This window comes from Mesoplodon mirus (genome assembly GCF_964341445.2).
Source record: "Mesoplodon mirus genome assembly, chromosome: 18".
Lineage (NCBI taxonomy): Eukaryota > Metazoa > Chordata > Mammalia > Artiodactyla > Ziphiidae > Mesoplodon > Mesoplodon mirus.
This window is the reverse complement of record NC_138994.1, coordinates 39,419,390-39,447,356: the sequence shown is the minus strand read 5'-3', so window position 1 is coordinate 39,447,356 and position 27,967 is coordinate 39,419,390. Positions and strand designations below refer to the sequence as shown.

The window sequence follows — 27,967 nt, the reverse complement described above, 5'->3', positions numbered from 1 at the left end:
GTCACCCAGGCCCCTTCCCCCTCGCCCACCCCAGCAAACAGCTCGGGTTCTGAGTTCCTCCGTCCTGCACTTTTTAAAAAAGAAAATGACCTTACCACACATGCTGTACCCCTGCCACAACCTGCTCTGGCGTCGATGCTAAGTGTCTGAGACTCGTCCACACATGTGGCTGCGGGCCTGGGGTGGCTCATCCGCGTCCCTGCTGTATGGCAGCTGCCTGTGCTCACGTGTAAGAGTCTCCCCACTCGCTCTCCTGTCTGTGGACACCTAGACCGAGTTCACCTTTTCGCCACCGTGAACAGTGCTCGTGTGTGCACATGCGTCCCCTGGGACTCGTGCACCAAGTGTTCTAGACCACGTTCCTGGGAGCAGAACTACTCCACAGGGTGTACAAGTGACCTCTGAACTGTATTTCTAAAATACTTTTGCTCTTATAACATCATTTCATCATCACAGCGCAAAGAGAGATGAATGGTTTAGCTGATACTAGATTCAACAAGCACTTTTAACACACTCGGTGCTTAAAGGACGGTGCTCATGGGGAAACAAACGTACGATGCAGCTCCTCATCTGGGTTGGGACATCCACGCAACCAAGGCAGAGCCGCGGGAGGATGGGGGGACCGCAGGGCACGAGGGAGGCGGTGACGAGGCGTGGGGACGTCTGCGGGCCTCACTCGGCGCGCTAAGGAATCTGGACCTGCCGACCTCGGTCACTCACCTTCCAGATTTCTGCCAAATCCTCCAAGTAACAGTAATAATGGTTAACACTCACAGGGCGTCTCCAATGTGCCAGGTGCTGTCTTAGGAATTCTCTCCTTCATTCTATTGTAAGCTGCACTATTGTTTGCTTAATATTTTTCTTCAATTTTTTTTTTTTTTTGGTCACGCCTTACAGCTTGTGGGATCTTAGCTCCCGGACCAGGGATCAAACCCAGACCCTCGGCAGTGAAAGTGCTGGGTCCTAACCACTGGACTGCCAAGGAAGTCCCTAAATCAATTTACTTTTAAACTCAAATACCTGCGTTAAGTAATAACGTACATGATATTAGGTATCACCGTATTACGGGTGATCAGGTATTACGGCATTTAGGGGACAGGTTGTTTTTCTATTGTTTTGTTTTTATATTTCTATTTGTTTTTAGAGATAAAATTCACTTTAAAGTGTACAATTCACACTCAATTTAGCACCCTCACAGTGTTGGATAACCGTGGCCATGGTGGGCGTTCTCATCCCTCCAAGGAGACCCTGCATGTCGGCAGTCACCACCCACTCCTCCTTTCACTCAGCCCCCAGCAGGCAACCAGCAGCCTGCTTTCTGTCTCTGTGGATTCACCTATTCTGGACATTTCACATACATGAAATCACACAGTATGTGGCCTTTGTGTCTGGCTCCTTTCACTTAGCATAGATACATATATATATATATATATATATATATATATATATGTATATATATATATATATATTTTTTTTTTTTTTTTTTTTTTTTTTTTTTTTTGCGGTACGCGGGCCTCTCGCTGTTGTGGCCTCTCCCGTTGCGAAGCACAGGCTCCGGACGCGCAGGCTCAGCGGCCATGGCTCATGGGCCCAGCCGCTCCGCAGCATGTGGGATCTTCCCAGACCGGGGCACGAACCCGTGTCCCCTGTATCAGCAGGCGGACTCGCAACCACTGCGCCACCAGGGAAGCCCCATCACTTAGCATATTTTAAAGGTTCATTTACACTGCACTATCCACCAGTACTTCATTCTTTTTTACGGAGGAGTAATTTTCCATCGTATGGATAGACCACATTTTATTTATCCACTTGTCAGCTGGAGGACACCTGGGTTGTTTCCATTTCTTGGCCATTATGCTTAATGCTGCTGTGAACTTTGCATAGAAGTTTTTGTGTGGACGCGTGTGTTCAGTTCTCCAGGGCAGGTACCAAGGAGCAGGGCTGCTGGGTCACGTGGTAGCTCTCTGTTTAACTTTCTGAGGAACCACCAAAGGCACCATGGCATTTTGTAAATAAAAAACTATTAAGATGAGTAATGTTCAACTGCTACCACTTAAAATTATTTTAAGATACACTGCTGCAGTCAAAGCTACTGGAGTCGGTTTGCATGTCTGGGGGCAGAGAGGTGGCGCCGCGGAGGCGGGGCTTCTGCAGTCCTGATGGAGCCGCAGCAGGCAGGCTGCGGGGGGGGGGTGGCAGCACGCAGACGCCCACACCAGAGGCCGGCGGGAATGGCAGGATGTCAAGGTGCGGAGGGTGAGCCGGTTTCAGGAGAAGGCAGAGCAAGTAGTTTTATTTCAGACGAACGTAGCTGGAGGTGCTGGCAGGACAGGCGCGGAGGATGGAGACGGCCAAGGGACAGCTGGTGCCGAGGGCTGGGCGGGGCGCTGGAGGAGCCCAGGAGAGCAGGGATGAGGGCGCAAGTTAGAGGAGGCAAGTGGCCATCAGTGAAGTCCAAGAAGGGCCAGGAGCGGAGCAGAGACACAGGAGAACCATCCAGTGTACGGGAGGCTAGAGCTGAGGGTCTCAGGGAGCGGTGCTAACTGACAGGGACGCAGGGAGTCCAGAGGATGTGGCAAGAAGCCAGCCTCAGGCTGGGAGAGATGCACGTGTCCTAGTTACACCGACCAACAGCTCAGACACCCTTGTGTGGGAGCACACGGCCCGCCCAGGCCTGCTGCGTGGAGGCCCAGGCCCCCGTGTCAGGACACTGAGCCCGGCGCCACCACCTCCCCTTCCCTGAGCGCCCCCCCGCCCGCGCAGCCGGCTTCCGGCCCTCCCCCGCCTCTCCCTCCTTCCTCCCCCGACCTCTGGACTGCGGGCTCTCGGGGGACAGAGGCCCCGACTGTCTGCACACTGGGCTGCCTCACAGGGCCTGGCACGGAGCCGGGCACACATCTGCCGCGGAAAGGAACGACTCAACCCCACCTGCTCACACGCCGCCCCCGATCTCAGCAGCTCTCCCCACCCTCACCTGACGCCCAAGTCCAGGACCCACAGACGTCTTGTGGAGCAAGACACACGGCCTACGATACTGATGCGGTTTAAAAACAACAGCTGGGGCTTCCCTGGTGGCGCAGTGGTTGAGAATCTGCCTGCTAATGTAGGGGACACGGGTTCGAGCCCTGGTCTGGGAGGATCCCACATGCCGCGGAGCAACTAGGCCCGTGAGCCACGACTACTGAGCCTGCGCGTCTGGAGCCTGTGCTCCGCAACAAGAGGCCGCGATAGTGAGAGGCCCGCGCACCACGATGAAGAGTGGCCCCCGCTTGCCACAACTAGAGAAAGCCCTCACACAGAAATGAAGACGCAACACAGCAAAAATAAATAAATTAATTAATAAAAACTCCTACCCCCAACATCTTCTTTAAAAAAAAAAAAAACAAACAACAGCTGGTCGGAGCGGAAAGATGGCTGGCCCCAGCGTCACGGGTGGTCACCTCGTCCGGGAAGCGCAGTGGCGGCCTTTGAGGCCTCACAGATGACGACCTGAAAAAGCCGCGTGGACGGAGGTGGAAGCCTCCGCCCCGCCTACGGGGTCCGCAGCGCGCCTCTGTCGGACCCTCCTCGGCCCCGCGGTCCCCCACCACACTCTCCAGGAGAGGCCAAGTTCGGGCAAGGTGGGCGCCGAGTCCGTTTCACACTAAGTGAACAAGCAGAAGCAAACCGCGGTTTCCATACCGTATGATTTTTTCAAATTCTTAAAAGATGAGAAGTACGCTGCTAAATGTCAAAACACAAAAGCCAAAAAGAAATTAAAGTTGTTATTTTCCTTTCGGTTTTATCTCCATTAGCCAAATGCTTTTGTTCAAACAATGTTTACATTGCCTTTGTGTTACTTTGTTTAGAAAAATAATAATAAAGGAGTGCGCTTCCAGCTCGGACGACAGCGCATACGCAGGTCTGTCCAGAAAACACTGCATTTTAGGGGAGAGCTGTCTACTTGCCCCAGAATACTCACTGGCCACCAGCCTCCTCCTCCCTCAGCCAGCCCGGGGTCACCAGGGGGAGGACAGGGCGGTCCTTCGGCACATCCGTGCTTCCCAGGGAAGATGGACCAAGACCCGGGGAGGCCAGGCCCGTTCACTCAGTGACCGCAGGCTCCACTACTGCTGGCCAAACTCACCAAGGTGACAGCTGCCTTTCATAACAGCCCACTGTGTGCCACATCCCGCAAAGGAGGCATTTTACAGGCGAGAAGAGAGGGTGGGTGAGCTCTGCGCTGCCCCTGCTGAGCCCCAGCACCTGCCGGGAAAGCTCAGGGAGCCCAGTCCTCAGCCCGGGAGCCTGACGTTCCTTCCATGAGGCTGCCCTTGTCCTCTCTAAGACCACCACACACCTCTAAGCTGCTCCTTGGAAGACTCAAGGTCTCTCCACCAACCAGCTTTCAAGGCGGATCCATCAGTGGCAGGTAATTCTCACCCTGGAGCTCCACCTTGCTAGTGACCCCTCCAGACAGGATCCCTCCCCTGGGCCCCCGGATGCCCGCTCCCCTTCTCAGCAGTCATTAGTTCTGTGCACCAAACATTTCTAGTCCGCGGCTTCCAGGGCCTGGGACAGAACTGCGTTCCCCACCCCGCTTCTGGGTCAGCCGCGGCCCTGGCCAGTAAAATGTGGCAGAAGTGACGTGTGTCGCTTTGTGTCCAGCACTTTAGAGGCCAGTGTGCAGTTCTCCACGATCCTTCCCCAGCGTGGGGGTGGTGCAGGCCTGTGTCTCTACCCAAGAGAAAGGACACGGTGCCCACGGAGCTCACAGCAGCATCGCTCATAACAGCCAGAAAGTGGAAAAAGCTTCCCTTCAACAGATGAATGGGTAAATAGAATAATAAAGCGTGGTACATCCATACAACAGAATAGCATTCAGCCTGAACACGTAAGGAGGTGCAGGCACCTGCTTCCACACAGTGAACTGTGAAAACACGCCAAGGGGAGCACACACACAAGGCCACACACTGCTCCGTTTCTACGACTCGTCCAGAACAGGCAAGTCCAGAGACAGAAAGCAGACCGACAGTGGCCAGAGGCTGGGGGACGAGGGGGAAGGGGGTGACTGCTTAATGGGTACGGGGTTTCTTTTGGGGGTGATGAAATGTTCTAAAGTAAGATTACACGGATGGTTGCACAACGCTAAATATACTAAAAGCTTTTGAACTATATATTTCAAATGAGTGAACCTTATTGTGTGGTACATAAATCACATATCTATAAAGCTGTGAATAACAACCAAAAAAAAAAAAAACAATGGCCTTCCATCAGTCTGCTCCACAAATGATGACGGTGACCACACACCCTGGACACGCAGCCTCCGCACAGATGCAAACACATCCACACCACTGTATGCTTATGCTGAAAACCTGTCTGTGGCCAATTAACTTAAAGTCCTGGAAGGAAGCCAAGGTCACGGTTCTGTCCCAATAGGACCAGACTCCATCCCAAGGCCACAGTCTGAATCTTTAAGAGGAGATGGGGGGAGGGGTACTTAAAAGAATCTGGCTAGATCAGAATAATTCCTAGCCTGAAAAAATATTTACATGGACTTCCCTGGTGGTCCAGTGGTAAAGAACCTGTGCACCACAACTACAGAGCCCACGTGCCCTGGAGCCTGTGTGCCACAACTAGAGAAGAGAAAAACCTGCATGCCACAGCTAGAGAGAAGCCCAAGTGCCCCAACGAAGAGCCCGCGCGCCGCAATGAAAGATCCTGCATGTCGCAACTAAGACCCAACGCAGCCAAAAACAAATAAATAAATAAATGATAAAATAAAAAAAAATATTTACAGCTCATTACACAATGAACCAACCTTCCAAAAATATAAAGAACTCACAGAAATTGAGAAGTAAGCAACCAATAACTCAAGAGAAAAATGGGAAAAGAACTGTCCACAAAAAAAATGTAAGTGGTCCCTAAGCATATGAAATGATCAGCTCACATTTCAGAAAAATGCAAATTAAAGCTACCTCAAGGGCTTCCCTGGCGGTGCAGTGGTTAAGAATCCACCTGCCGGGCCTCCCTGGTGGCGCAGTGGTTGAGAGTCCGCCTGCCGATGCAGGGGACGCGGGTTCGTGCCCCGGTCTGGGAGGATCCCATGTGCCGCGGAGCGGCTGGGCCCGTGAGCCGTGGCCGCTGGGCCTGCGCGTCCGGAGCCTGTGCTCCGCGACGGGAGGGGCCACAACAGTGAGAGGCCCGCATACCGCAAAAAGGAAAAAAAAAAAAAGAATCCACCTGCCAATGCAGGGGACACAGGTTCGAGCCCTGGTCTGGGAAGATCCCACATGCTGCGGAGCAACTATGTTCATGTGCCACAACTACTTAGCCTGCGCTCTAGAGCCTGCAAGCCACAACTACTGAGCCCACAGGCCACAACTACTGAAGCCCGCGTACCTAGAGCCCGTGCTCCACAACAAGAGAAACCACCGCAATGAGAAGTCCGCGCACCGCAACAAAGAGTAGCCCCCACTCGCTGCAACTAGAGAAAGCCCACGCACAGCAACAAAGACCCAATGCAGCCAAAAATAAATAAATCAAAATAAATAAATCAAAAAAAAAAGTACATTGAGATACTCTTTACACCCGTCAGGTTGGCAAAAATCCAAATATTTGACTCTACCTTCTGCTGGTGAGGCCGAGGGGAAACGGCTGGTGGGAGGGCAGGATGTGATAACCCCCGTGGACGGCTTTGGCAAAATCTATCAAAATGACAACTGTGTATTACCCTCGGACCTAGCACTGTCCCTGGGGAATGCTACCTGCAGATCCACCTGCTTACATGGGGAAGGACACGTAGGTAAGATCGATCCTCTCAGGAATGTTAAGTAACAGCACGTGAGGAACAGCCGGAAGCTGCCGTATAGGGGATGGGATTTAAAACAGTACAGGAGGAGAGCATCGCGGCACTACGCTCACAGAGAGGACACGGCTCTCCACGTAGCGACATGGAAAGTCTCTAGGCTATGCCACAAGTAAGAAAGCAAAGGGTTGAATGTGTACAGGGTGCTATCTTTGATTTAACACAAAGGGGGAAATAAGAATATAAATTTGCTTTTGCTTTATTTGCATAAAAAACACTGGAAGGCTATTCAGATACTAAAAGGGGTTGCTATTAGGGAGAAGGGGGTGGGGCAGGGGAGGTCAGAGGTAAAGGGTAGGATTGCTCGGAATGTACTTTAACGCCATCTCAGTTCAGAACTGAGTGGATGTATCGCCTATTCAAAAGCGCATAATATATTTAAGAAAAATAAGCCCCATCCTCATTTGGCCAACAGGTCCCTTGGCCAGTGCTGGGACAGCACCAGTGTAGGCATCAGCCAGGGCTGCGTCCTCCCCGGTGAGCTGTCAGCCCTCCACCGCCAGCCGGGGCAGCTGGAGGCCACACATACAGGCTCACGTCTCCCGCTTCCCACCCTCGGAGTCCACAAGCCCACCCGACCCGCTCCCCGCCATCCGGCTGGTTGGAGTGGCCCTTCTCCCCACTCTCCCCAGAGTGGCCCAGTCTGGCCTCGCCCACCACCAGGTGCGGCACCTGTGTCCTCCGCACCTGCCACTTGCCGGGCACCACCAGATGCAGCCCCTGGCTGCAAAGTGCTCGCGTGGACACAGATGGATGGCGCCCTGGGCAGGAGCCTCCGGGCCAGGCAGGGGAGGCGTGCGGACGGAGCCCGCTCCCAGCAGAGCCCGCTCCCAGCAGGACAGCTCTGACCACAGCCCGAAAGCACAGAGAGGGCGCTCGGGGTCGGCCCTGGGGGCCAGCGACAGAACTGCACCCTCTCAAGGGGCCCTCCCTTGGCCTCAGTGAAACTGAGAGACACAGAGCTGCGGGGAGAAGGAGAGGCCCTCAGAGGATGACAGCACTGGTCGGGGAACTTCCCTCTGAAGTGACCTGATGCTCAGAAGACGCCAAATCAAGGGGTGCCGTGCTCCTTCCTCGTCACCTCCTGCAAGGAGGGACACCTTAGGGTCACCAACTCCAGATTACATTCTATGAGCCTCGCGGGGCAGTTTTTTTTTCTTTTAAATGTCATTTCTGAGAGCTTGATTCAGAAGCAGTGTGCTAAAGAAGTGTTTTTTTTTTTTAAAGAAGACAGTATTTGTTTCCCTCTTCCTAGTTTGAAACCAATTTTCTCTTTCTTCCCTTGCAGCGGCCTTTAAATTTCTACTGCAAGGATTTCTTCACCATCCACCGCTGACAGAGCAACGCAGCACTCAAATCGACGCACACCTCCGTGTGACAAGCGCGCCAGGCCTCCCCCCGCCCGGCGCTGCGCTGGCCCTCACGCGGCAGGCCCGCCGCCCTCCTGGGATGGGCGGCCTCGGGGGCAGGCTGACATCTCCTTCCTGCGGTGACTCTGTGACCAGCCAGGCTGGCAGGGAAGTGGGGACCTCTCCCCAGCGCGGCAGAGCTGCTCACAGGGCCTATGGCTGGGCACCAGCTGCGTCCACGCCAAGGGCCCCAGAGGGAGCTCACTCGGCACTGACTTGTCCTGGGTCACCCTGAAGTGACCCGTGGACACACAGCCTGGACTGGAGCAGGGGGAACCCGTGAGCCTCGGCAAACACATTCCTGAGGAACTGGTCTGTTTTCTCCCCTGGAGACTCCCCAAAGGAGATGCATGAGCAGGTTCGTTCAGAAACACCAGAACGACTGCGGCCCGGCCCGGGAGTTGCTCTCAAAGACACAGCACCCCAGTATTCCGGCCCTGGGAGGCCCTGGATGTCACACAGTCCCACTCTCTGATCTACATCATAAAGGGGAACCTGGGCCCAGAGAGCAGCAGGTGACTGCCCGGGGGGGCCTCGCCCCTGGTGTTGGGCTCCTTTGTCCAGCCCTGAAGTCCTCCTCCCCACCAGGCCGCTGCGCCTACACACCCCATCCCTCCCTCCCTCCCTCCCCGTCAGGGTGCCCTCCTCCCCCCAACATCCGACTGCTGAATAAGCCTCTCTTCCCCACAGCCTCTCCCTCCTGCCCTCCAGACCCCACCACCCACAGCAAGGGAGGAAGGGACAAACCACAGGGGCAGCTGGCCTCTTCCCAGCGTGGCCATTCAAGGGTAAGCTCTGTGCCACCCCGTGATGGTTACACAGGCCACAGAGACCCCTGGGCACTAAACAAACAGCGACTCAGAGAAAATAAACCAAAATATTAATAGCGATCACAGTGACAAGGCTAGTTCTAGTTTGGGCCTTCCTACTTATACGAACTTTCCAAATTTCCTTCCATGACCATTAAAACAGGCGTCCTAAACATTCCCCCTGAGACTTGGTACAGAAGAGACACCCCGCTTGGAAATCCTATATTGTATCATCTATTTCGGTAGAGCTCATTTTAGTCTTTGGAAACTACTGATAATCAGATGGTAAAGAGGAAAAAAAGTTACCAAGATTTTTGTTCAAAGTTAAAAGAACTAAATGAAAAAAAAACTGGGTTTTTTTGGAGGGAGGGGGAAGAAATAATAAAAGGTTTGTTTTGTTTTGTTTAAAGAAACATTTGTTTCTCTTCCTCCAAATGTTAAACCCTACTTAACACCTTGCAGTCAGGTTAGATAGTGATTTCTTGTGCTACTTACTTTATTCTTTTCTTCTGCCAATAAAGTATATTTTTTAAATCAAGAAAGAATGTATTTTCTTTCATAATTTCTTGTTTCTCTTTAAAGCAGGGAGATTGCTCCTCTAACACACAGGTGGGGTCAGATTAGTTGCGAAGACCATGTTTTAAATGCTCTCCTTATACACTGGGTCTTTTCTAGAACTACATTCTATAGCAAATGGTATTAAGCATGACTGGGTCCCATGCACGGGCTTGTGTCCTGAGTGGCCTGTAGACGTTGTCATGAAGCCGTGCTCCTACCAGGCAGGCCCAAGGTCCTCAGAGCAAGATCTCCAGTCGCTCGTCCCCAGCCTGTCCAGGAGTTGAGGCTTCTACAGCGCTGGCCAAGGAGAGCTTTCCCACTGGTTCCACTGGCAAGAGAACGACATAATGCACTTGACTCGGCTTCTCTGAGCTCAGACCACCACCTCTGGGTCAGCTCTCCTCCCCGGCTCCATCCTTTTTGTCTATTTATCCTGCCTTGTTGCTAAAAAGATGTGAAACGGACAACAGCGGTGGCCCCCAAGCCCAGCCACAGGCTTGAATCTCTGGGGAGCTTTGGAAACACACTTATGCTCAGGCCCCATCCAGCACAGTTAAAACAGAAGGTGGTGGGGATCCAGCATTTGAGAATTACTGGCTGAGAGAAAGCCAGGGAACATAGTGAAAAGCTAGTAAATGAAGAAACCCAGGCAATAGGGAAGTAGAAGGGGAGGGAAAAAAAGCTGGGCCAGAAGGCAAGGTTAGAACCCAAAGTGCAGACCATACCAGAGCTGGGACAAATGACTGGCTCTGAGCTGAGCTTCCTGGTGGACAGAGCAAAAATGATTCACACTGCCCACAAGATAGAAAGAAACCAGATTCACAGGAGAAGCTTCTCCTTGTCCTGGGACCTGAGATGAACACCTCCCTCACGTCTTCCAAAAGCAGACACACAGCATGAAGGAGATGAAGGCGTGCTCCCAGCACCAGGACCAGAACCACCTATGGAGCGGCCAAGGGTCCCTCTGCACCCAACACAGCAGCCCTTGACCCACACTCAGCAGCTGGGCTGCCCACTGACTCCTTGCCGGAAATAACCTCCTACCAGGAATCAGCACCCATATGTACACCATGCTACCGAATCACTGCACTGTCCAGCCGACCGCCGGGTACGTAACCAGTCATCCTGAGCTCAGCACGTGGTCACGAAGACGCATGGGCACCGACTCTGACCATCTCACTCAGGGACATAAGGAAAGGTGCTGATGCCCATGCCAGTGGCTCTCATGAGAACACCCAGTCTGTCCCCGTCACTCGGGGGGCAAGTCCCACGCCTGCCCAGCACTCCCCTCACCGCCGTGCTCAGAGAGGCCACCGTCCACCCCCAGACCCGCGGCTGTGGCCACTCAGGGCGGGAGGGGCAGGGCCTGTCCTCGGACGGCAGCCTGCTGAGCGGGCCTCGAGGCCACCAGAAGCAGAAGACGGCCACGTGGGCCTGGCTGCCCCGAGCATGACGCTGCGTGCGGTGCGCTTCCCCGATCCGTGCATCACGCTCAGCAGTGAGCTCCTTTAAACGTGTGTGTTAAAATCAATGGAGTCACGAGTAAGTCACCCTCCTGCCCCCTCATAGATGACATTTTCTTTTTGATCCACACACCACGTCACCACATTTCAAATTAAGTACTGAAAAGCTGAAGCAGCAACTATTCACAACTGCCAAAGGTGGAAACAAACCAAGTGTCCATCGACAGATGAACGGATAAACAAATCGTGGTCTATGCACACGATGGAATATCATCCAGCCATAAAAAGGCATGAAGCCACTGACACTTGACCACAGGGGTGACCCTGGAAGACACTACGCTGAGTGAAAAGAAGCCAGATGCAGAGGGCCACATGCTGCATGGTTCCAAATATGTGAACTGTCCAGCACAGGCAAGTCCACGGGTGCCGGGTCGGGGAGGGGAGGGAGAGGGAATGACTGCTGATGGGCACAGGTTTCCTTGGGGTGACGGAAAACTCAGGAACTATATGGTGGTGATGACTGCACAACACGGGGAATGTGCTTAATGCCACTGAGTTTTTACACTTTAAAATGGTTACCATAGTAAATTTTATGTTATATGTATTTTACAAAAAAAAAAAAACTAAAATAGCAAAATTCTCATTGTTTTACCTTAATAGAAGTGCTAATAAAATTCAACCCACATCGGGCTTCCCTGGTGGCCCAGTGGTTGAGAATCTGCCTGCTAATGTAGGGGACACGGGTTCGAGCCCTGGTCTGGGAGGATCCCACATGCCGCGGAGCAACTGGACCCGTGAGCCACAACTACTGAGCTTGCGTGTCTGGAGCCTGTGCTCCGCAACAAGAGAGGCCGCAATAGTGAGAGGCCCGCGCACCACGATGAAGAGTGGCCCCCGCTTGCCACAACTAGAGAAAGCCCTCGCACAGAAATTAAGACCCAACACAGCAAAGATTAATTAATTAATTAATAAACTCCTACCCCCAACATCTAAAAAAAAAGAAAAGGGAAACCTTAAAAAAAAAAAGTTCAACCCACATCAAGATTTTGTATAAAGATGATCGTTACTCTACAACTGAAAAAAAACAGCTTCAAACTCACAGAGTATGAACATCAGAATTAGGACCGCTGGTGGTCAGTCCTCACATAAAAATAAGTTTCCAAAGAGTCCACATCTGTGAGCGATACACATTGAGGCACTTATCAATGAAGTCAAGTCTGGGATTTGCTTTGAAATAATCTGGGGGCGGCCGAGAGGTGGAAGAGCCTAGATTAAAACAGTCAAAGCTGAGTGATGGGGGTTCACTGAACTATTTTATTTTTATAAGTTGGAAATCCTCCATAACAATAAGTCTTGCTTTGTTTTCAAGCAAATTTCCAAAGATCTCTGACCTGCTGGATCATATTCTGTGTAGATAAAAGAACTAGATGCCCCTAAGCTGTCAAACCCCAGGGGCTCAACCCAGCACTCTCCACCTGGGCCCCACAGCACGGGGTCACCTGGGGGCAGGCCTGGCCACAAGAGGTCACACAAAGCGCTCCCCGAAAACAACCAGAGCCCCAGGTCAGACCACCGGGCAGCAGCACACGGAGGCGTCCGTTCTGGTCCTTCACACTGCCACCCAACATACCATCTGGGCCTCCGAAATGCCTGCCCCGATTCAGCTGTCAGCTGGGGTCCAGGTGACGCCTGCAAACACGGGGAGCTTCCACTGAAATGCCTCTGCCAGAGCCCCAGCACCGCGCAGCACTGCGGACGGAGCTCGCCTCCAAGCCAGGGCCCGAGGAGCAGGATGCTGCCAGACCTCCCTCCCGAGATGCAGGAGGAGGCTGATACTTGTCTCTCCTTCTCCCTCTTCTAGAACTAGGTCTGCAGGGGAGGCAAGGCAGGTATCTCCCTCCACCTCATCCCCCATCGTATTCCCAGTGTCTAGGAAAGCACGTGGCACACAGCAGATGTTCAATTAAATGCTGCTGTGTCGTCCTGACTCAATGGATACGGCTCTGAAGGTGCGCTGGAAATACTTGCTTTTCACAAACGCCAATGCAAGAGATAGGGTGGAAGGCACAGGATGTGTCAGCGCTGGGCGCCAGAAAAGCAGGGGCAGGAGCCGAGGAGTTAGGGTGCAAACAATACCACCTAAAATAGCACCAGAGATGCTCTGGAATGTAGAGCCTGGGGTGGGGGGCGCGTGGAGAGGAGGGACGGGGGTGTGCCGGGCAGAGGAGGGTGCGGGACAGGGTATGGAGGTGGGGGAGGGGAGTCTCGCAGAGACAAGGAAGAGGACACGGCAGAGGGAGGTAGGAAGCTCCACCACCCTGAGCACGGGCCTGCCGTGACGGGATTCTGTGTGAGGCCGTGGGTCCCCAGAGCAGGGCCCAGGCAACGAAGGGAGACAAGTGGGCACCACGAGACGGGCGGGGGCTGCAAAGAGCTGGCGCATGCAACCCCATCCAGAGATGGCGCCGACCCTGGCACTGACCCAGGGTTGCCAGGCAACAGTGCAGGCCCCCGGCTGCCAAGTGTTCTGATTTGTCAATGAAGCCGCAAGTCTGGACTGCTATGTAAGATCTCCTGATTTTCACGTTAGCATCTGGGGTAGACAGAATAATGGCCTCCCAAGATGCCCAATCCTGATCCCAGTTACATGGCCAAGGGGAGTTACAGGAGCAGATGCGATTAAGGTTTCTAATCAGCTGACCTTAAAACAGGGGGAGGATCCTGTATGATCCGGGGGCTCAGTGTAACCACAAGGGACCTTAAAGTACAAGTGGAAGGCAGAGGAGCCCGTGTCAGAGTGATACGGGGTGAGAGGGACAGGACTGGCTGCTGCTGGCTTTGAAGAGAGAAGGGACCACGAGGCACAGACGGTGGACGGCCTCGGGAGCTGGAAAAGGCAGGGGAACGGGGCTCCCCTAGAGCCTCCAGAAGCAGCTAGCCCTGCCTACACTGTGACTTTAGCCCCCTAAGAGCCGTGTGGACTTCTGACGCATACAACCGTGTTGCTTTAAGCCACTGCGTGTGTGGTAGTTTGTTATAGCAGCCATAGGAAACCAATACAGCAACCAAGTTTAATTTTTAGCCAGAGGCACAGTATGACCCAGACAGAAAGCATCGGTGGGCTGGATCGGGCCCAGGGACCACTTTTGCCGAGTGCGCAGTGGGAGGACTGAGGGCCGGGCCATCCCTGGGTACCCAGCACCAAGCCTGACACACAGCAGCCTCTCACACGCACCCCAAGGTACGGCCGGGGTCCCTCACCTTGACAATCTGGTCACAAAGGTCTCCAGGGGTTTCTGGAAAACAGAGCTGCTTGGCTGTCAGGAGGCCTTTCCCCAGGGGACCTGCTCACCACGTGTGAGGGCGCTACATCGGCCATTCCCCCGCCCCCCGCCCCGGGACCTGAGGAACCAGCCTCCAGTACAGGTGGGGTGGCTGAGAACCCTCTCCAACCCCACCTGCTGCAGCAAAAGAAAGGAGTGTGGACGTTTCGGGTCCCCGGCCCACCCCGGCACCACAGCAATGACATCACCTTCGCTTGTCTCAAACCACAGAGGACCTCTTCTCACAGGAGCCTTTTCAGCTCCCCAGGCGCAGACAGAGAAGAGCTGCTCTGAGCACCCAAGGCCCGGCCGCTCACTGCCAAGGCTGTGTGAGAAGCACGGCGGGCTCCCAGCCCACTCCCGCCACCTGGGGCCCTCTGTCCCCCAGAACTCCCGCTCTTCTTTCGAGACTCTACTTATGTACCATTTCCTCTCTGACGCCCAGGTGCATTCTCAGCATCTGACACCACTTTCTAAACGTCTTTCTCGGTGCTGACACTACTTGTCCCATGTCAGGAGCCACTCTCTGCAGACCATCAGCTACATGAAGGCAGGAACTTACTTTTTTTTTTAATTGAAGTATAGTTGATTTACAATATCATGTTAGTTTCAGGTGGACAGCACAGTGATTCAGTTATATGTGTGTGTGTGTATGTGTGTGTGTATGTACTTTTTCAGATTATTTTCCCTTATAGGTTATTACAAAATATTGAGTATAGTTCCCTGTGCTACAAAGTAGGTCCTTGTTGGTCATTTATTTTATATATAGTCGTGTGTATATGTTAATCCCAAACTCCTAATTTATCCTCCCAGGAACTTACATCGTGTATGTATTGCCAACCTATAGTGCATAACATATATGTGTTCAATACACATTGAATAAAGACTGAATGAACTGGACTGTAAACTAATCTTTTCTGGAAATACCATAAATGATGACACTGTGGTATGTGTTAAATACACCAGGTAAAACCTCACTTCTGATCTTTAGTCAATAAAGTGAATCTACCTAATTAGGACCCTAAATTACAACTACTGTTACTGTAGTTACTTTAAAGAAATGTAGTCTTACATTTTACAAGTAGTGTCTGTTGCGGTCATTACAAGCAGGGGTACAGGAAGGAACCTGGCTCCCAGGCTGGACCGGGCAGCTAAGGACCGGTGGTGCCTGCTCCACAGACGTGGCTAAGAGCCAGGCTGAAGGAGGTCACCAGACCGGTGGGCCACAGTCTCTTCTCCTGCCCTCACCTTGCTGGCACTCTGCTAACCCAGCCCCACTTTCCCAAGGTGGCTCAAAGGCAAACCTCCGGCAGGCAGCCTGCTGGTCATCCTGCCCATCCTCCTCTGGCACCTTCCACCTAACCTGCCCCCTGCCCTCCCCTCCCCTCCGCAGCAGCTGGACAGTAGCCCAGGGCCCCAGCACCCCACACCCCACGACTGCAGAGGCCTCCTGCTCTCTCTGGCTCCAGCCTCCTCCCACCTCCTAATCCCTGACACTCCCAGAAGCTCTCTGAGCACACAGTTCAGCCTCTCAGCCCACACAAAGCATCAGAATCAGCTGAAGCGCTTCTAAAAAACGACTGGCTCCCACTCCACCGTCTGGGGTGGGGCCCCATCACAGGCATTTTGAAAAAGCTTTCCAGGCCATGCGATCTGCAGGTGCAGCCAAGGACACGAACCGCAGGCTTGCAGGGCGTCGCATCCACCTTCCCGGCCGGCAGGGAGGCCCCGAGGTCCTTGCCTCCCCCACTCGCTCTGACACACACCCTGGGGCTGGCTCCAGGGTGGAGCCCATCCAGCCCCAGGAAGCCAACCTGGCCAGGCCCTCACCCACGGGAGCTATGCCACGCGGCAGGCCCCGCCAGAGGCCCCCTCGCTCAGGTCCCTATTGCCGCACCCCCCAGTCCCAAGGCCGCGGCCTCGTCACAGCCAGTGGCCGCCTGGCCACCTCGGTGCTCGCTGTTCTCAGCAGGCATCGGCCCAGCAGAGCTGCTTCCGGAGCCTGCGCCGCACCCCCAACCCAGGCACCCAGCCACGCCCGCGCCCTCTGCCGCCTTCTCCCAGACGCAGCTCCCTGTCCTGCCAGGTCCAGCTTCAATCCTACCTTCTCCCTGACTCTTCCAGACTTTCCTCCATTCCTGATTTCCTGACCAAGAATCAAAATCACAACTCAACAAACCACCAGCTTCTGTCTCACTGACGTTAACTGTCTTCTCAGTTAGACTGAGCTCCTGGTGGCGAGAGCCATGGCACCTCTCGAACACCCAGCACTCTGACCCTAGAGACTACGCGCCGCGTACCCCCAAGGCTGACACTGATCTCAAATGTCAGCCCTACTGTCAAGGAACCGCCCTTGATCTGATGCCCATACTTCTACATCAACCAACTGCCTCTACTAAAGTGGCCCCAAAATTATTTCTCTGACCATACATTTCCCAAATTTTTGGATCCAAAGTACACTTGTTATACCCCATGACAGCTCTGGGTATCAAACGGGCACTCAAGGAGGACGTACTTTCTCAGCCCGTCAGTATTCCTTTATTGCCATGACTTTGGGGGAGGGGGACACAGAGAAGGGGACAGACTCTGGATAGCAACTTTTCGCTGTCATGATTTAGTCACCTCAGAGCCTTAAAGAGGTTACAGAACAACAAATTCGAGTCCAAACCTCCCAGGCCTCCCAAGAGCACAGGGCACGTACTGACACATAGCTGTCTATCACCCCTTGACTTGGGAGCTGCAGGCAATTTTCAAACCTTGGGAAAGTGATCACACCCCAGCCTCCTCACCCATGGTCCGACCAGAAGAATGACCCATTTGCTAGAAGTCATGCATTAACTGCCTGCTGAGGAAGGAGATACTTCATATTTTTACTCATACAAAACGTCTTAAAACTATCGAGTTCTTCAGCATGAATTTGATCACATTTTAACAGCATTACCAGACCATTTTTTAGTCCTAAATTCCCATGTGTCATGTTTACAGAACAAATGTGCAGAGCTTCACGATTACAGAGTAAAGAGAAAGAGCCCCTTCTCTCAAAGAGCAATTTGGGCAATGATTTTATCACAGCTTTGCAAACCCAGAAACCCTTACCAGCCACAAAGACTTCCTCCCGCAAGCCCAGCTGGGGCTCCCCCAGGGCCGTGCTCTACACACCCAGGCAGCTTCGGGTCTTAGAACTGACTTCTGCAGCCCTGGGCAGGGAGGGGAGGTGGTGCCATAGAAACAGCTTCCTGAGCTCCAAACTCAGGCAGGCATGGGACTGAATTCAGGTCCTGCCGGACACTGGGTGGGTGCATGTGAACAAGCCCAACCCCTCGGAGCCCCAGCTCTGCTCCCCTGCGAAATGCCTGCGGGGTTGCCGTAAGCGTACAGCGAGGTACTGGGAGCACCTGACACGGCTGCGGGCTGAGGCCACGGAAATAGTGTGGTTTTCAATCTGACACTGGCGGCGGCAAATACCAGCTGGGGCGCTGACTGGCTGTGTGGCCTGAGGCAGGCTGCAGAACCTCTCTGAGACTTAGTTTTTGCACAGGCAAAAACAGCAGTGGTGACAGGTCTTGGAGGATCACAATGGAAATTAAATTAACTACTGGGCATAAAAGGAGTCACATAGGGCCTGGCACAAAGGAGACACTCAAAGACCATCAGGGCTCACACACACCCACGTGTTTGGTTTTGATGGACAAGCTGATAATTACCTACTGGAGGAAAATAATTTTTTTTCCAAACTCTAAACACCAAAGAATATGGAATCACTCGGAATTGCTGGAGGGAGGAGTGACTTCCATTAACACCAGTGGCCTCCCCAGTGGCCCCGTGGGAGTCTGCTCCGTGCCCAACGCCACACCCCCTGCCCTTTCCCAGCTGCATTTCTAAAGGGCCTTGACAGTGAACATCTCGCTTGATGTGTGGGAATGAAGAACCGGCTTTTCAAACAGGATCCTGGATTTACTGCCTCTGAAGGGTACTGACATCTTACGTTCCCTTCATGAAGGAAAACATCCCAACTAACCCACGCCTGTGACCACAGCCCAATTACAATCACGTAAGAACAAGTGAAACATCGCTTTGAGAAACCAAATTCCCTTCGCAAGGGTCATGCCATCATCTGAGCAATATACAGAAGCACCTGGGGAGCAGAACAAGTGAAAACATCGCTTTGAGAAACCAAATTCCCTTCCCAAGCGTCATGCCGTCATCTGAGCGACATACAGAAGCACCTGGGGGGCAGAAGGGAGCCGCTGTTGGTGAGCCTCTGGCACAGCCGGCCCTCGCAGGCTCCCCACATGCCTTCTCACTCTGTCCTCTGGGCCACGGTTCCCAAATCTGGCCCCAGAACCAGCAGCATCAGTAACACCCAGTAACTGGCTGAAAATACCCATTTTTGGGCCTCACTCCAGACCCACTGAATGAGAAACTCAGGGGGAGGGGCCAGCACTCTGAGCAATGCCGATGTGCACCAGCGTCTGAGAAAGACCACCAGTCTATCTGCAAAGTGGTTATTATTGGCCCTCTTTAGAAACAAGGAAACCAAAGCTCAGTGATTAAAGTGCCCGAAGCCACCCAGCCAGGAGGCCAATTTGTGCCCACATCTGATTCCAAAGCTACTTGTCACATGGCCTTTATAGCCAAACTATCTGTACCATTTGGTGTCCTCAGCTACAGAGCCACCGAGATGTGACGATGACACTTCCTTAAGAGGGGAGGGTGGGAGTGAGAGGCGGGACGAAGCCTGCGCTCAGAAGTGATGAATTATAGATGCCTTTAAATTCACATCATGCATCAGCCCTGGATGGTCAGCCACCCCGCAGGGCGAGCCTGCTTCTCCCTGCTCCACTTGTTAGCTGGGTGCCACGAAGAGGACACAGGGGTCCCTCCACTGACCTCTGTGCCCCAATTTCTACCACTGCTTTGACCAGAGAGTGCAAGAAGCTACCCTCTCTGTCTCTAGAGAGCTGGCGCATTCTGCCCAGACCAGGACCAACAGGAAGGCACAAAGCAGCTCCAGCACCTGGGTGGGCCAGGGCTGAGTCACCAGAAGGAATCCCATGCACGTGCAGGGGATATTATAACAGTGCCACAGATCTGCTTCAAAGGAGCCAGGCCAATTTTTAAAACCAAACCCTAAATTTTGCCTCGATCAAGCGGTCCATGAAACTCTTTGATATTCGAACCTCAGTACCTTCACAGATCCTAAAGTTAGGAAAAAGACAGACATCTCCTCATTCACAACTCCCAACCTTCTAAATAAACTTGATGACTTTCAGATCATAAGCTTATCCTACAACTTAAATGAGTACTCATCATCACTGCTTTCTGCAGTGGCTGGTGGAGTAGCAGGGACCCAGGTTTGGTAATCACACAGACCTGAGTTTGACTCCTGGCTGGGTCAGTTCCTCAGAGGTTACCTAACCTCTCTGGGCCTCAGTTTTTCCATTCATTGATGGGTGACAATCCCTGTGTTACACATGGATGTAAAGACAAAATGAAATTATGTTCAACAGCAACAACAAAGTCTGCTCAAATAGCTTTGTATTTCAAGACATCAAAAACCTGGAAGATAGGTGTGGTCAAACAGCCCGTGGACAGATGCTACTCAACACACCCTCTCAGCTTCACAGACACTTACTTCACTGTGTTTGTTTTTCTAAGTTTCTATTTTTAGACACCTTGAACAAGCTAACTAAGACCAAAGAAAATTCCATTGACAAACTTATCAGAAAGCGTGTCAATTTTCAAAAACTCAGCAGATGGGGATAAACAGACCACATTCATCCACACCCCACCAATCCAACAGGAAGATTCTGGGGAACAGTGAGAACAGCTCTCAGAAAGCTTTGAAAACTTTAACACACTTCACAAGAGTATGGCAATGGGGACTTCCCTGGTGGTGCAGTGGTTAAGAATCCGCCTGCCAATGTAGGGGACACGGGTTTGAGCCCTGGTCCAGGAAGATCCCACATGCCACGGAGCAACTAAGCCCGTGAGCCACAACTACTGAGGCTGCGCTCTAGAGCTCACGAGCCACAACTACTGAGCCCGCATGCCATAACTACTGAAGCCTGCGTGCCTAGAGCCCGTGCTCTGCAACAAGAGAAGCCATTGCCATGAGAAGCCCGCACACCACAACAAAGAGGAGCCCCCGCTCACCGCAACTACAGAAAGCCTGTGCGCAGCAACGAACACCCAATGCAGCCAAAAATAAATTAATTTTAAAAAAAACTCAAGAAGCAAATAAGCTTTAAAAATGTAAAATAAAAATACAGATATTTTAAAAAATACAGATAAATATGAGAAGATCTTGGCAACTTCTCTGACACAATCACCTGTCCCAAAGACAATTGCTGGAACAAGTACCATTCAGAAACCTGCAGGCCCTTTGGATGTTCATTTAAATACAGATGAAAACGATTATCAGTGCAAATTCAATCACTGCTGTGAGGGATTGGGTATATGATTGGTCAGCACCTACCATCCATATCTAGAGCTACAAGAGACACAAGTTTTCTGCCAAATCTTCATTATCCTACATAACTGGGGGAGCGCATGGACAATTAAAAACTAAAATTCACCTTTTCAATCATTTTAACCTCCTGTTCCAATCCATTCTTTCACAGGGCATTTCCTGAGATGGAAAGGAAGAACTCACACTTCTCATCTTTTTCTGTCCATTTTCTTACGTGAACGTTGAAAAGAGGAAGGGGATAACCCTGAACATCTCTCTAAAAAAAATTCTGAAACATCCCGGAGAGAGCCCTGGAACCCAAGCATCGAGTTCTGGCACTGACACTGTATCGCTGCATGACCTTGGGCCAATCTCTCTGGGCCTCAGTTTCCCCCATCTGAACCCTCACGATGGTTAAGCCCCATCCTCCTTGCAGCACAGACTCAGATGCGTCCGCAGGGCAGCAAAACAGTGAAGGGCCCCAGACGGAGCCCCTGGGCGGAGGAATGGGTTTCCACAGACCCCTGCCGGGGTTTCTGGGGGAGCAAGCTGCACCTCCCCCGCCCCCCCCGCCAAGCCACCGGACCAACTCTGATCTCAAACAAAAACCTGTTGGCACGGACTCCTCTAGGAAGGGCCGGCCTCTCCCAAGGCGCTGGGCTCCTGGGGAGCCGCCCCACGGGGAGAGAGAGGAAGGGTCTCCTGGAAGACGCGGCCCCACACACCCAGTCACCCGCCCGACCAGGCCGGCAGAATCGCCGGGCGGGGTCTCTGCCATCCCACGCGGAACAAAAGGCAGCTGGAGCCTGGCTCTGCCGCCCCCGTCCCCGCTGGGCTGTGGGGCGGGGGCGGGGAGGGAGAACCTGGTCCCTGGGGAAGGGAGGGGACCCGCGGCAGCCCAGAGAGGGACGGCCGGCATCCTGGACGGGGGATCCCTCCCCCGACTCCCGGAGGGAAGGGCCGCCTGGCCCGGAGAGGGGAGCAAAGTGCCCCGGGGAGGAGGCGCGGGGTTGTTCTAGGCTTAAAGGCAGATGGTGAGGCCTGGAGGGGCTCCCCGATCTCGGGTGGGAGGAGGGGGAGCCCCAGGCTCCGAGGATATGAAAGGAAGAGCTCCCCGAGGGGAAATGGGGGGGTCCCTGCAGCGGAACGAGGGATCCAGATGGGGAGGGGGCCGTGCTCCACCTCGTGGGGCGGGTAAGAAGGGGTCCCGCCTGAGGTGGAGACCCGGCTGGGACTGCGGGGGTGCATGCTCTGGGGGACGGCTGGGGGGGCAGCGCTCTGGGGGCGTCCGCCCGGGAAGGGGCAGGGTTGGCGCCCTGGGCCCGCTCCGGCCCCCGAGCCCCGTGGCCCCAGCTCACCTGCGCTCCTCCGGGCCGACCCGGATGCGCGGCTGCGGCCGCCAGTAACGTTGGGGAGGCGGGAGCGAGGGGAGCCAGCGGAGACGCCGGCGCTCCCAGCTCCGTTTGACACCCACACACCAGCCAACATGGCGGCCGGGAGGGGGCGCGCCGACTGCGTGCGCGCGCCCGCAGACCCCGCCCCTCCGCCAGTCAAGGCCCCGCCCCGTGTTCCCGAGGCCCCGCCCCTCCGCTCAGCCCAAGCCCCGCCGAAGCCCCGCCTCACGCTCCCGAGGCCCCGCCCCTCCGTCCAGCCCAGGCCACGCAAGACCTCGCCCGGTGCCCTCTGGCCCCGCCCCGCGCCCGCTGGCATCCCACCCCGGCCCAGCCCGCACAGACTTCTCGTTCCCCGACCCCAGGGCCTCCACCCGGGTACCCACGACCCTAGGCAGACTACCCAGCCCTCCCACCGTGCCCCACAGCCTATGCCCCAATACTCTATAAATAACCCCCAAACCCCACACACGCGTCCCAACGACCCCAAACCACCACACAAACCCTGGCAAATTCATACCTGAACCCACGCACACGGCAAACTTCACTCAGACCCCACAAATCTCCCCACGCTTCAGGCACATCCCACAGCTCCACACACCCTCTCCACCCCCCACACACGCATAGAGCCCCCAGCCTGAGCTAAAACACGCTTCCCCTTGCAGTGTGCACTTGTAAACATCACCAGGTGCAGAAGGTGGAGCTGGACGAGCGGGGGCTGCCAGGGCGCTGGGTGCTAGGTTAAGTGCGTTCCCTTTGTGAAAATTCACTGATGTACACTTTAGATGTGTCACTTTAACGAAAGTGTTCTACTTCAATAAAACACACTCAAAAGTTATTCTGAGGATGGTGCACAGGCTTTGCTAGACTGCTAAAGGAGTTGTGGCACTAAAAAGGTGGGGCTCTAGGGTCACCATCCTCCCGTGAGGGGCTTATAGACCCCCTGATTCAGGCTCACCCCTTCACAGGGCCTTGGGCTCTCACACAGGATCCACCTGTTCCCTTTGGTTCAGCCAGTGCCCACGAGACACCTCCTATGTCCCGAGCACCATGCTGGAGGAGGGGCAGACGCTGGAGAGGTGCCCAGGACCCCACAGCTGCCCAACCTGCTCCAGTCAGGGTGGGGTCAGCAGAGATCCCCTCACAGCAGGGTCTGGGGACAGATCAGGGCTTGCTAGGTTGGTAGACAGCACCATCCCTGTGGCCTGTGTTCCAAGGAGGCCCTGTTTCAGGGAGGCTGTTTCCAGAAGTCCCACTCTGCCCTCACTTACAAAGACACCTAAGGCAAGTCACTGCACTTCTCTAAGCCTCGTGTTCCTGCTCCCTGTGAGGGAGCCAGATGCAGGAAGGCATCCTGTTCTCCAAGCTGGGATCTAGACTTCCCTTCTCTGGCAACAAGTAAGAGGGAGAGAAGATGGGGGGAAGGAGAGAGGAAAGGGGAGGGGAGAGGAGAGACTGAGAGAGAGACACTAACACATGTGCAAACCCATGGCCATTATTCCTTTGAAAAGTCCAATGCTGGTAGTTCTAAAGGCTAGAAACTCCTTCCTGCAGTCTGCTGCCCCATCCCAGTGCTCGGTGCCCTTTCTCCACCAGGACAGTGAATTAAGCCCTACGTGCCTGCCTTGAGGCAGGAACCTGAGCTCCCCATTTTGAACTTGGTCCACCCCCATCCCGGAGAAGCCCCTCTACCAGTCCAACCCTCCTTGTGAGCCCCAGCTCTCTGCTAGACCTTCCTGGGTCTGCAGGAGAGCAGAACTTTCCCTGAAATCACAGCCCCTGCCCTAAGAGTTTGCAGCTCCAGATGAACTTATGCCAACATGTACAGGGTGCCTGGTGCAGGCTTGAGTGCTTTCCATAGATTGCGCAAACCAGCGCTGCCGCTAGAATTTCCTGGGAAGATGGAAGTGTTGTCCAGCTGTGCCGTCCACATGTAAGCACTTGAAACGTGGCCAGTGCACCCGAGGAGCTGCTTTTTTAAGACCTTATTTAACTTTAATTGATGAATTTAAATAGCCACATGTGGCTAGATGCTGCCACATGGAACAGCACTGGCCCCAAACCTCACCATAACCCCTCAAGGTGAGTCTTCTTACTGTTCGCATTTTATAGGAAGAAACTGAGGTTTGGAGAGATGCTGGGCTGGGTCACCCAGGCAGAGCCCAATCCCTTCCCCACCCAGCTTGCAAGTCTGTGCCGCCACAGAGATAAGATGCAGGTTTAGGAACGAGAGAACTGGATACGGATAAAGAGATGATGAGCCAACCACAGCCCAGGAAGTGAGCTGGAGAGCAATTCAGGGGATCAAGCCAGGCTGGGGAGTAGGGGAGGGCCTCCTGAGGCCGGAAGACCATCTCCCACGTGCAAGGTCAGAGGGGACATTCCTGCATTCCTCGAAGACATTTCTCCTTCCTGTACCCCCTTTGAAGCCTATCGCCCTCTTGCACTTCCCTCGCCCTCTTGCACTTCCCTCTCTCAATTCATCCCCGTGAGGAGCCCTTAAGGCCAGCAGCGCTATTCCCATTTTACAGATGAGGAAACAGAGGCAGGACACAGCAGTGCTGGGATTCAAACCCAGGTTCTGCCGAATTCACAGCATGTAAGTTGTCTTGCAGAGGAGGATGCAGGATAAGCTATATGCTTTGTCCAAGGCCAAAGCTGTCCCAGGGCACAGGCTGGAGCAGGCACACTCATCTGCTCTTCCTAGGGTTTGGAGGTCGGTTTCAGATGCCTGATGAGGCACAGTGATGGGGGCTGGTCAGGGTGGTGTGTTTCAGAAGCGCAAAGAGATGGCTGTGCAGATGGGGATGTCTCTGGGGTTGGGGAAGGAGGGCTTCAAGGGGGAGGCACTATGGGCAGAGAGAGATGGCATGCTGTGAAGACAGCATGCACCTTCTCCTAGTGAAGATGCAGCGGGTCTCAGGGATCTTCCACCAAGGTTTGAACTCTAGATTCAAAACCATTTGTCCAGCAGGAAGAGCCTATGCCGGGAGCCCCACAACAGCTAACTTCCTGTTCACCAGTTCGTTGCTTGACCTTGGCCTGTCACTGCTCCCCCTCAGTCCTCAGGTTCCCCATCTGTGAAGAGTAATAATCCCTCCCACCTTGAGGAATTGCATTAAAGTTCATAATGAAAAAGCAGAGTAGGAAATGCTTTGGAAACTGTAGATGGGTGTTAGCAGTGGTTCTTATTAAGATACAGAGATAAAGCTATCCTGGTCCCTCCAGGCGCTGGAAGTCTAAAACAGCAGAGGAGTCAGGAATACAAACTGAAACTAAAACACTGAAGTCACATAGGAAATCATAAGAGAAAGGGCTGTGAGAGCTGAAAAGGAAACTTCCTTCTCTCTTGGAGAGAAGGAGTGATCAAGGCAGACTTCCTGAAGTAGAGGCACTGGAGCTAGGAAATAATAGTAACAATAACACCAAAGCAGCAAGCACTGTGCAAATGCTTTGCATGGATTATCTCATTTCCTGTCATAACAAGCCTGAGTTTCAGACCATCGTTATCCTTCACAGTTGAGGCTCAGAGACATTCAGCGATTTGCCCATAATCACACAGCTAAAAAGTGGCAATGCTAGAAAAGTCAGGCCTGATTCAAAAGCCAAACTCTTGAGAGGAGTTTGAGTAGACAGAAGGGAGAGATCCCCTCTCCCCTCCAGCTCCAGGTACATTATCAAGGCCAAGCCAATCAGAGCATCTCTCCTGGTCATAGTGATTGATTCAGCAATGGGCACATGACTTAAGATGGGCCAGTGGGACTCAAGCCCTGGACTTCCACAGAAACCATTGAAAAAGAGGAGGTTGTTCCCCCGCCCCATCGCCCCCATCCCCGTCAGGTTGCTGAACTAGTGTGATGTAAGCCTGGAGCAGCTTCCCACTGGGAGAGCCAGGCTGAGAATGAAGCCAACACAGAGCGGGTGAGGGAGGAGAGAAAAGACAGATTTCTGCTGACATTGTTTGAACACCTTGAACCAGCCATGCCTGAAGTTTTAACCCTGGAGTTTTTAGCACATAAGCCAATACATCAGTTACAACTATTTCAAAAGAAAACCCAGCTCAAACTGGCTTAAATGATCATCGGTTTTAATTGGCTCATTTAACTAAAATCTCCAGAGCTAGAGCTTCAGGTGATCAAGGTTCTGGCTCCATTTCTTTGACATATACCTCCTAGGCATGTCATAATTTTCCTAGGCTGGTGTCTTGACTGGCTCTAAATTGGCTGTAGCAGATCCATGCCTCACATCTGTAGCCAGGATAAGACAGGGTCTCTCTCTCCAAACCAGGAAACTAATACCTGAGCCTTGCTCTGATTGGAAGAACTTGGATCACCTGCCCATCCCTGAGCCAACTGTGGGGAGTTCGATGAGGAATCAGGGTGATTGGCTTAGGCCTATCAGGGCTCCCCCCTGGAGTTGGGGGGGCAGTTACGGGAGGGGAACACACACTGGGGAGGTGGACAGCACGACCACCACTCGGCTGAATTCTCTTTTCTCCCTCGGCCAGTTGACTTGGTACCCAGATTCCTGACAATAACAGTCATCAACTCCATTTCCAAAGAGTTTTCATTTAATTTTTTGACGGCTCCAGGCTTTTTTTTTTTTTGGCTATGCCACACGTGGCATGTGGGATCTTAGTTCCTCGACCAGGAATCGAACCTGCGCCCCCTGCATTGGAAGCGTGGAGTTTTAACCACTGGACGGCCAGGGAAGTCCAAGACAGGCCATTTTTTTGGGTGGGGGGAGCATGCTGCGTTGGGTCTTCGTTGCTGTGCTTGGGCTTTCTCTAGTTGCGGCGAGCAGGGGCTACTCTTGGTTGCGGTGCATGGGCTTCTCATTGTGGTGGCTTCTCTTGTTGCGGAGCATGGGGTCTAGGTGCGCGGGCTTCAGTAGTTGTGGCATGCGGGCCCAGTAGTTGTGGCATGCAGGCTCTAGAGCACAGGCTCAGTAGTTGTGGCGCACGGGCTTAGCTGTTCCACGGCATGTGGGATCTTCCTGGACCGGGGCTCGAACCCGTGTCCCCTGCGTTGGCAGGTGGGTTCTTAACCACTGCGCCACCAGGGAAGTCCCAACAGATCATTTTAAATTGTTTTCTTGAATCTACACAGACTGAAACATCTTACATGCATTATTTCAGTAAACAGTCACCACTGCCCAATGAGATAGGTAGGCACTCTTGTTATCACCATTTTACAGAAGAGCAAAGTGAGGCACAGAGAGGGGAAAAATAACTGCTGGCCCAGCTGAGGAGTGGCAGGGCTGACATTTTTTTTTTTGCGGTACGCGGGCCTCTCACCGCTGTGGCCTCTCCCGTTGCGGAGCACAGGCTCCGGACGCGCAGGCTCAGCGGCCATGGCTCACGGGCCCAGCTGCTCTGGCATGTGGGATCTTCCCCGACTGCGTCCCCTGCATCGGCAGGTGGACTCTCAACCACTGCGCCACCAGGGAAGGCCAGGGCTGAGATTTTCACCCAAGTCCAAGGGAGTCAGGGACTGGCATCTCCTACAGAGCCCCCCTTCCTTGGAAATGTGCATGATATCTTTCTGCTAGAGACTGGCTGAGTGCCCTGAAGAGGCCATAGCTCTTCTCTGGCCTCAGAAAGGTGCTGTTTTTCCTTCCTCAGAAAATTTCTGGATGAGTTGGATGCCCTCCACCTTCATAAAGCTTTCAGCTTGGATCAAGAGTTGAAACATAATCACCCAAAGCTATAACTCAA

The 27,967-nt window shown here is 53.4% G+C and overlaps 1 protein-coding gene across 5 annotated transcripts in view; it reads right to left on the bottom strand.

Annotated features, from left to right (window-relative positions):
• EPN2 (epsin 2) overlaps positions 1 to 22,339 on the bottom strand; it is a 68,027-nt gene extending 45,688 nt beyond the window's left edge. For all 5 annotated transcript variants that reach the window (XM_082605277.1, XM_082605274.1, XM_082605273.1 and 2 more), the window contains exon 1: positions 22,219 to 22,339. The gene's annotated coding sequence lies outside the window, so the exon portion shown is untranslated. The remainder of the gene's footprint in view (positions 1 to 22,218) is intronic.
• Between the last annotated feature and the right edge of the window lie 5,628 nt (positions 22,340 to 27,967).